This window comes from Furipterus horrens, unplaced genomic scaffold (genome assembly GCF_987537825.1).
Source record: "Furipterus horrens unplaced genomic scaffold, mFurHor1.1.pri manual_scaffold_10, whole genome shotgun sequence".
Classification (NCBI taxonomy): domain Eukaryota; kingdom Metazoa; phylum Chordata; class Mammalia; order Chiroptera; family Furipteridae; genus Furipterus; species Furipterus horrens.
This window is the reverse complement of record NW_028327180.1, coordinates 11,614,452-11,623,059: the sequence shown is the minus strand read 5'-3', so window position 1 is coordinate 11,623,059 and position 8,608 is coordinate 11,614,452. Positions and strand designations below refer to the sequence as shown.

General features: G+C 44.2%; 1 long non-coding RNA gene across 1 annotated transcript; it reads right to left on the bottom strand.

Annotated features, from left to right (window-relative positions):
- Positions 1-24: 24 nt before the first annotated feature.
- LOC149999237 (uncharacterized) lies at positions 25-7,517 on the bottom strand. The gene is made up of 3 exons (XR_016513542.1): positions 7,444-7,517; positions 1,048-1,198; positions 25-320 (listed from the first exon to the last, which is right to left on the bottom strand). It is a non-coding gene; the product is annotated as an uncharacterized LOC149999237 (long non-coding RNA).
- Between the last annotated feature and the right edge of the window lie 1,091 nt (positions 7,518-8,608).

The following is an 8,608-nucleotide window of genomic DNA, read 5'->3' as shown; positions in this document are numbered from 1 at the left end:
ACTGGTTTTTTTAAATTTTAGTATACAGTGCAACCTTGCTGTCATATGGTATATACTTCCAATATTTAAAAAATTGTCATTTCAAGTTCCCTTTGGCAAAATGTCCAGATCTGCTTGATTCTCAGAGGAATGATAAACTATATCTCTTATTAACAAGTTTGACAACCTGAATACAGATGGTGCCCTGATCCTCCCACGATTTAATTTAAGATGAAAGCATCCCCAGCGCAGGCTCCGCGGCCACGGCGTTCTTCCCAAATTCTCATGAACTTGTCTTCGGCCCCATTGTGGTGAGGGCAGTGGTGGGTAACAGCGCGTTCCTGGAAGCAGATAAACAGGATATTACCCAAGTCGCTTTTGGAGCCCAAGCTACTTTATCACAAAGCGGCCCCAGCCAGCCGCTGTATGTTATAGCCACCGACCTGAGCTATGGATTGGCCTGACTTTCCCTTTTTTTTCCCCCAAGGAATAAATGTGGGCCGGGCCTTGTTTGAAAGTGAAAGCAGGAAGAGGGAGGGAGAGAAGGAAAGAGACAAGGCTCATCCAGTGGAGCTCGGGAAGTTTTCAGCGTAAGAGTTAGGAACCTTGTAGAGTAGGAGAGCCAGCCCTCTTCTTTCTGACCCTCCATGGGGAGTGTGGGGTAGGGCTGGGGGGTAGGAGGGCTGTTGAACATTCTCCCTGGGGCGTTTCAGAAAATCAAGTGGGGCTGCTCCCCTAATGGACGAGTCAGGGAGAGCGACAGAGCAGCCACACCGAGTACCAGGGAGACCTGGTGCCTCCGCAGCGTGTGTGAGGGCCGCTGCCGCAGCCCCAAGTAACGCCCCCAATAGGGCGGTTTGGCCCGTGTCAGAATCACTAAGCTTCTTGTGGCCACTGAAGGTCACAGATCCTCTGGCTACAGTCTGCTTCTTGAACTAGGGGTGTCCTCGTTGAAGCAGAGAATGGAGCAAGTGGGGGTCAGGGGTGCAGGAGGGTGTCATTCAGCCCTTGGCTGGCTGAGGCGGGCTCGCTGTTTCACCCAGAGAGCCAGAAAGGACCAAAAGGTACCTTGATCCTTGATGAACAAATCCTCTGAAAACGAAACTCCTCCCTAATGAAGCTGGCCGTGTGCTTTTTCTTTAAGTCTTCATAAATCATACGCAGCAATGTTGGCGTGAGTCACACGGCTCGACAGCAAAGCTCCCGCTAAGCCACACAGCTGCACGGGACAAAAATACATCTGTGAACAGAGCGTGTTGGTCCTGCATGGTCTATGGTACCAATAAGAAGTCAGCAAAAATGTAGGGGTTCCCCAGCCTCTCCCCGCTGAGTTGCATAACCCCTGAGCTGCCTCCCCTATCCCTGCACCTGCCCCATGTCAACCCACCTCCCTGCTTCCTGGCCTTTGTCAAGAAAGTAAAAGGATCTGATCGGGATCATTTTCATGTACTGGTTGTCTGATTCATCAGTAAGTGACAGTTTAGTCTCAGTGTTAGCCAATGTGGAACCTCGACCAGGTACACATATTCGATCTTTTTCTTCTAACTGAATAATGAAAGACACCCCCTTTGTGAAAGGACTTGTATATGGATGGGGTGATGTGGAACATAATAAAATCATATCCATGTAACCCAACAGTGAACTTGCCCTTGGTGGGTCTGGGGACTCAGAAGTGACATCTCTTCTCCCAGCATTATCTGTGTCCTTACAGAGACATGTCTCGGCCAGGCTCAGCCCCAGCTCCTCAAGGCCTGTTATGGGGCTGCTGGAGGGACTGAATCAGGCCAGGTCCCTTCTGTTTCAGGCCAGGCCACTCCAGGCTTTGCCTCAAACTCTTCCCCCATTTCTTGGATGGATCACAGATGAGCCCCGAGAGGCCCATTCCCTCTTAATTCCCACTGCTTCCCCCAAACCTCCAGAATCGTGTTTTCTGGTGGCCTACTTTTATTATTTTGGTTAATATTTAATCATTTCACTCCGTACCCACTTCTCCTCTGTCCTCCTTGGATGGGTCCTTAAGATTTCTGTGTGATTGCTTCATTGGCCAATGAAGTTTCTGACATTCAAGTATGCTGTTGGAATGCATTTGCCTCACTAATGGAGGTATCACTATAAATGCGGGTCACTTAATATCTCATTTACCTTCAGATGAGGGTGGCATTTAATATATATTTAGGGCTTTGGTTTTAAGAGATGTATTTTTTTAATTAAATACATATTTTGAGTCTCTGACGTGTGACATGTTTTGCTTATATATAAAGTGTTTATATAATTTGCCTATCTAAGTTCAGTGAAGTATAAAATATACTAATGAATGATAGTAAATCACTCTACACATATAAACCTCCAGTTATTTGTGGCTTGGCTAGAAACAGCTTAAGACTTTTCTAACATTCCGAGTCCTATTGCTTTTGGATTTGTTTCCCCCACTACAGACGCGAAATTCCTGCCCACAGTGAAGCTGCAGAACGGGCCTCCAGCCGCTTCCCTGCTTTGGGGCTTTCGGTGGAAAAACAAGGAGAAGACTAGGAGACAAGACATTTTCATTGATCATCTTTTCTCTTTGAACTATCTATTGACTTCCTCCGGGAAGTCATCACCTGATGTGGTAAGAATGAACTTCAGTGTCAAAGGGAAATGGATTTGAATTTATTAGCCTGTGACCTTGAACAGTTGCTCAGCCTTTCTAAGCCTCACTTTTCTCCTCTTTAAAGAGTGGATGATGATACGTATTTCTTGAGTTGGCTGTGCAATGAACGTGCTTAACCCAATTTCTACCTATAATGGCATTCAAAAAACGCCAGTTCTCTTCCTATTCCTATATTAACGTAGGTATCAGTATCAGCTAAAACCTCATTTAGAAGATAATACGAGGAAGTAGTTGTAGCCTTTTCCCATCATCGTGTCAGGTAATTAAGCTAAATTGTTGATTAGAGTGCGCATCTAGGAAGTTTCCTCGGTCTCACATTGAGGCCATCAAAGCACCACGCCGCTGCCCCAAGGCTCTCGTGTGCTCACGGGCAGGTGGCCACGTGGAATTAGTCCCGTGGGGTATGGGCAACAAGCTTCCCAGCCAGGCTCCAGGGTGGAGGAGAACCATGTGAAGTGTGTACCTACCTGCCACTACCAGCTCCATTCTGGAGCATGTTCTGAAGGCCACAGAGTGCAGCCTGCCACCCACCCACACATCCACTGCTAAAGGCCACTGTTAACGTTTCATTCCTTTTGTTTAAGAGCTTATCAGTGTCAAACACACAACTCAAGTGACTTTAAGGAATGAAAATTTACTGCAAGTGTAAGAAGGCGACACTGATTGCAGGTACATCTGGAGCACATGTCCATCCATTCAACCGATCGCTCTGGCTGGGACGTGTAACAATTTCACTGGTTAGACTTGGTCACAAGCCTAGTCCCGGAGCAAGAGGTAGAGGTAGAGGCAGTCCTACCTCAGCCACATGGACAGAGAGTGAGTTTGGGGACTTGCCAAAATAAAAAGATGGGTTTCTGGACAGACAAATGCAATAGATGACTACTGCCAGCTCCTATAGAATAGAAAATATTGTGGGAGTGTTCATATGTGAATCTAGGTCGTCAGCTGGTGCAATCGTCAGGGTCTAGTGGGGAGATGGAAACCGTCCAAGTTAGTTTAACACAGAGAATTTAATATAATATAAGGAATTCCTGACAAGTATGAAGTTGTTAACTGGATAACTAAAAGTGTAAGAAGAGAATATTAATAAGATTCCAGGGCTGGGGAGAGAAGGGAAGAGGATGGAATTATCAAAATCTGAGAGCTTGGAGGAGATGCCTTATGGAGCTAAAACCCAGACCTCTGGGTGGGGACGGTGCTCGGCTGGTGCTCAGGGCTGTGGATGCACCACATGGCTGGTTCTGCAGGTTTGGGGCAGACTCAGTACCGATTCACTTGCTGCTGTGGGAAAGAACGGCTTCTGCCTAGTAGAGGCGTGTGGCTGGGAGGCTGCTCTCAGCGATGGCAAACAGACCTCAAACCAGTAGGAGCAAACAGGAAGAAGTCAGTCGGCCCCTCCCCCTTCACCAGCCTTGCAGACTCCCTCTAATGCCCATGATTTCCAAAGCCTATCATGGGGCTGCTGGCAGAGTCCTCAGCTCCAGCATCACAGCGCCGAGGATGCAGGATGGGCATGAAGCTGAGAGAGGGTAACTCTAACGAGGAGGTAATCACACTTCAGTATGCACTGACTGCTCCCTTGAAGCAAGGCAGGACGTAAGCGTGCTGAAGACTCAGAAGTCTGGATAGCACTGAATTAGGAGGCCTGATCGTGTTTCTCTCCTACCTTCGCAGTTCTTTGTTCCTGGGCAGGAAGACCTGATATCAAAGGGCTTGTACTAGGTGGAACCATAAAGCGAAAGGGATGGCATCCCCAGGAAAGCGTTTCATTACCTTGAGTGACTCTCTCAGGCATCCATGCTGCAAGGTGGTCAGGCTTTCCCTTTTCCACCCAACCTGCCCTGTGGAGTCAATGGCTTGGTGATGACTGAGCCGCATTGATCCAAGTTCCGCTGAAACTTCCCCAATGACTAAGCATAAACAACCTTGCCAGAGGAAGGAGCCAGTGTGTTTACACAAAATGCTTGACCTTTTCCTAAGAAAGGTTCTTCTCTTACTCAAAATTTCTCAATAACTCTGTCACTTGAGATTAGCTCTCAAAGCCCTGAAGTTTGAATTTCTGTAGTTATTCTAATCATACTAGTTTGAGCATTTTGGTCAGAGCAGGTTGTGTGTGTGTGTGTATGTGTGTGCATGTGCTCAATAAAGCCAGGTGGAAAACACATATTCTATATAAACAATAATGTCAGAACCTCAAGTATAATTTGGTGAACTTGCGTAGAACAGTTATGAAGCAATGCAGCCCTTCTTTTTGCTGCAACAAATTGTGAAGGCTCAGCTTTTCAAAAGGGGAGAAAAGCTGAACAGCACTACTGAACCATGAATGCAGTTTTGTCTTATTGTTAGCACAAGGCTGTCATCTGAAGTCATTTTATGTCTATTAATAAATGAGTAATAAGTAACAATTGTTCCAAATAAGAATAAACTTTCAAGGAAAAAAAATTATGTGCATGCAAATCTGTCATCAGAAGTGACTTTGAGCATGATAAAAATTATAAAAATGCTCTAATTTACTTCAACTAAGTGCTTTGTAGTTTTCAAATCTACCTTCCCATTTAATCCTCCCAGGAACTGTGTGAGGTATGTAAGATTTATCATTCAACTGTACAGGTTAGAAAACAACACAAAGCAAAGCAACTGAGGCTCAGAGAAGCTGAAGGAGTTTGCCTGAGTTGTCGACGGTAGAGCAGAAAGAAGGTTTTCTGAGTCCTGCATGGGTCCCCTCTCCATCACTGCTGCTTTAACCCTACAGTCGGCTTTCAGAAAATGATCAAAGGAAAGGATCATAGCCTGCTATTTCCTGCATCTATAAAGTGGTAAGATCTATCCTTTTATTAGTATAGCTAAACTGTAACTTAAAAATAATTGGGGAGTGAGTTTTAATAATAATAATTAATGTTTATTGATTGCTACTATTCTCTTCCTCATTCAACCCCTAAAAGTACACATGAGGTATGTACTTCTTTTCACCTCATTTTACAGATGCATCACAGAGGCTCAGGTAACTTTCCAAAGTCCCATAACCAGGAAGTTGTAGAGCAAGGATCCAATTGATGTTTGTCTGATTCAAAACCCACGCTCCTCCCTGCTCCTCCACTCAGCCCGAGCCACGGGCAGGCCTGCCCGGTCGTAAGTGCTGATTCATCCCACTCTCCCGGCCCTGCCCGGACGCAGAGGATCTAAACAGAGAGGATGAAGCCACAGTCTAACACACTGTAAATAGAGCTTCACCTGGGAGAGATGTGAACTGCAGCTTTGATTTGCTGTGTAATCTTGGTTAAGACCCTCCCTCCTTCACATTCTTCCTCTGTGACCTGCAAGTGACAGTATCAGGGTCATCTTAAAGGCCACTGAACTCTCATCTACCTCCATTAGAGCTTGTCACCAAAAGAATGACCCATTGACCAGAAACGTTGGCTTTCCCCCTTTGTTTAATCCCTGAGAATCAGAGATGTCATGTAAATTTCAGTTACTGCCTAATTAACTAGAGTGGATAATATTCTCCCATTGCAGGCTAAAGGCAGAAACCAAAATTCTGTGCTGGCATGAGTAGTAGTGTGTCGGGGTTTTAAAAAAAATATTCATGCACAGCACATTTCCGAGAAAACAGTTTGGTTGTTTACTAGTTTTGTGTCGTCTTCAAAACATACCACAGGCATTAATCCATGTCATGGACCTGAAACTTTCTTTTTTTCTGCTAAAAGTCTAACTTATTTTCAAATTATAAAACTCAAAAGTGCCTGAAACCACAAAATTTTTATATTTTATTTTTTGGCACTCATAGCTGAAAAGGGGCTGATTATTTTTCCCCCCAAGATTTTTATAAGGAATTTGCTCTTAGGCTAATGCTTGTTAACTGGAGTTCTTTTTTCTGACCCACTTTTAATTTCCTGACAATTGGGGCTTATGACATGGGGAAGGCACTAACAAATCCTAATCTGGGCTAATGAGCTAGATAGGTAAAGGAGTACCTAGCTACGACCAGAAGATAATAATGTCCCAGGGTTTTCTTTCCCTCCCAATTAAGTATAGATGTGATTATCTGAATGTACAGCAGTATTCCTTTAGAGACTATACTAGACTAACAGTCTGAATTTATTTTCTGTAATATTCATTTTAATAACAATGTCTATTAAAGACATCTGTTGAAAGTCTGTAATGCTTATTTCATGAATAGACAGCATAAGAGTGTGCTTTAAGAATTCTGTTTTTAGTTTAATGTTATGGGCTGTTAAGGAGAAGGTTTATGGGTGTAACATTATTAGTTGGAATTTGACTCAAATTGAAATCAGGCCCAAGAATTTACTTATCCATAATATTATGAAGGGCTTTTTAAAAACGTTAAAAAGTTTAACTAAACAAGAATATTAGTGTAATTTAAGGTTTTACCTGCAGGTCTCAAGGCCATTCACAACACTCTGTAATCACCAGATTTCAAATGCTTATGTTAGTCTGTCTCTCACACGACAAGACTTTGTAGAAGTCAGAGATTTATTACATCAGGTCACTATTTTAACTATGAGAGACAAAGAGAGATTTGCTGAATTATTTGATTATATATGAAAAAGGGAAAAAAAAGTTCCATATGTCACGCACCCTTTGTCAGGATGGGAGGTGCCAGCTGAGCTGTGGGGATGGTGGAGGGAGAGTAGGGCCCAGGAATCCCAGCCCTGGCTCCGCCTGGACACAAGCCACCTCACGAGCACCACTGCCAAGTAGAAATGAATCACCTGGCCACTGGCTGGGCTTAGTTTCCCTGTAATTTCATTTTAAAACCTCAGTGATCAAGATTAAAAGAAAGCAATAAAACATACCCAATTTTTCCTCGTGCTGTTTGAAGAGGCCCTGCTTCTCCACGTCTGTGGCCCCGCCACTCCTTTTGGCATCGCCGTCAGTGACATGAGGAGTCATTCACCACTGTCAGGGAATTTGGCTGTTTCATCACCTACATGAGACCTGCGTAACTCCATGGTGATTGCTGTCTAGATGAATTATGGGGCTCCCTCACGCACTTTTTGATTGAACAGTGATAACTCAGATAATGCATTATCCTATGCCCCTCTCTGAGAGGAATCTGCTATTGTTTCTTGCGGAGCAATGAAAGAAAGGCCACACGGAGATATTTAAAGTCACATCACCATGCCAGTCCCAACTATTACAATCAGTAAAAAGCAATTGCTAGACCAGATTAGACACAACAAAGCCAAATCTCACTGACAACTCTTTCAACTGTTTAGAGCCACTGCTAATTGGTCATCAAGCCCTTAGAAAAGCGTAGATGAAGCCATGGCTAGAATGTAGCTGATAAAATTTGTCATATAATCTCATATATCCTACCTGCCGGTGGGAATGCACAGGCTTTGCCTGCCTGCCATCCGCCCACCTATCCATCCATTCTTGCGTGCCCACTAGGTGCCTGGACTGAGCACTAGAAATTTAGCAGGAAGCCGAACAGATGTATGTTGCTTTCCTAGGGTTTCTAGTCTACTGGAAAGAAGAAAGTAAGGATTTGCAAGTGTGATGAATATGAGGAAGGGAACAGACCGGGTGATGCGGAAGGTTGTCACAGGAGAACCTAACCTAGTCAGAGGAGCCGAAAGACTTCCTTAAAGACATGATGTTTAAGCTGCGAACTAAAGCAGGAGACTGGGGAGGGAGTGCCCCGGGGCAGGCAGGAAAGGCAGGGCCACCAGGAGAGTCCGAGAAGTCCCGAATGAGCGGGACAAAGGCAAGGGGGGTCATCCCAGCAGAGCCGTGGACGGCAAACCAAGAGAAAAAAAAGAATTCTGTCAATAACACTTCATTATGGTGTGATTCTGGAGGCATGGAGAATCCCTAAAAAAATTACGAAATACCATATATTGAGTATCTTATGGTATATGTACATATACTATAATATAGTGTATGTGTCTATATATACTGATATATATAGTTTAAGTAACTGTATTCTTCTTAAACTATCATTATTTAAATGATATT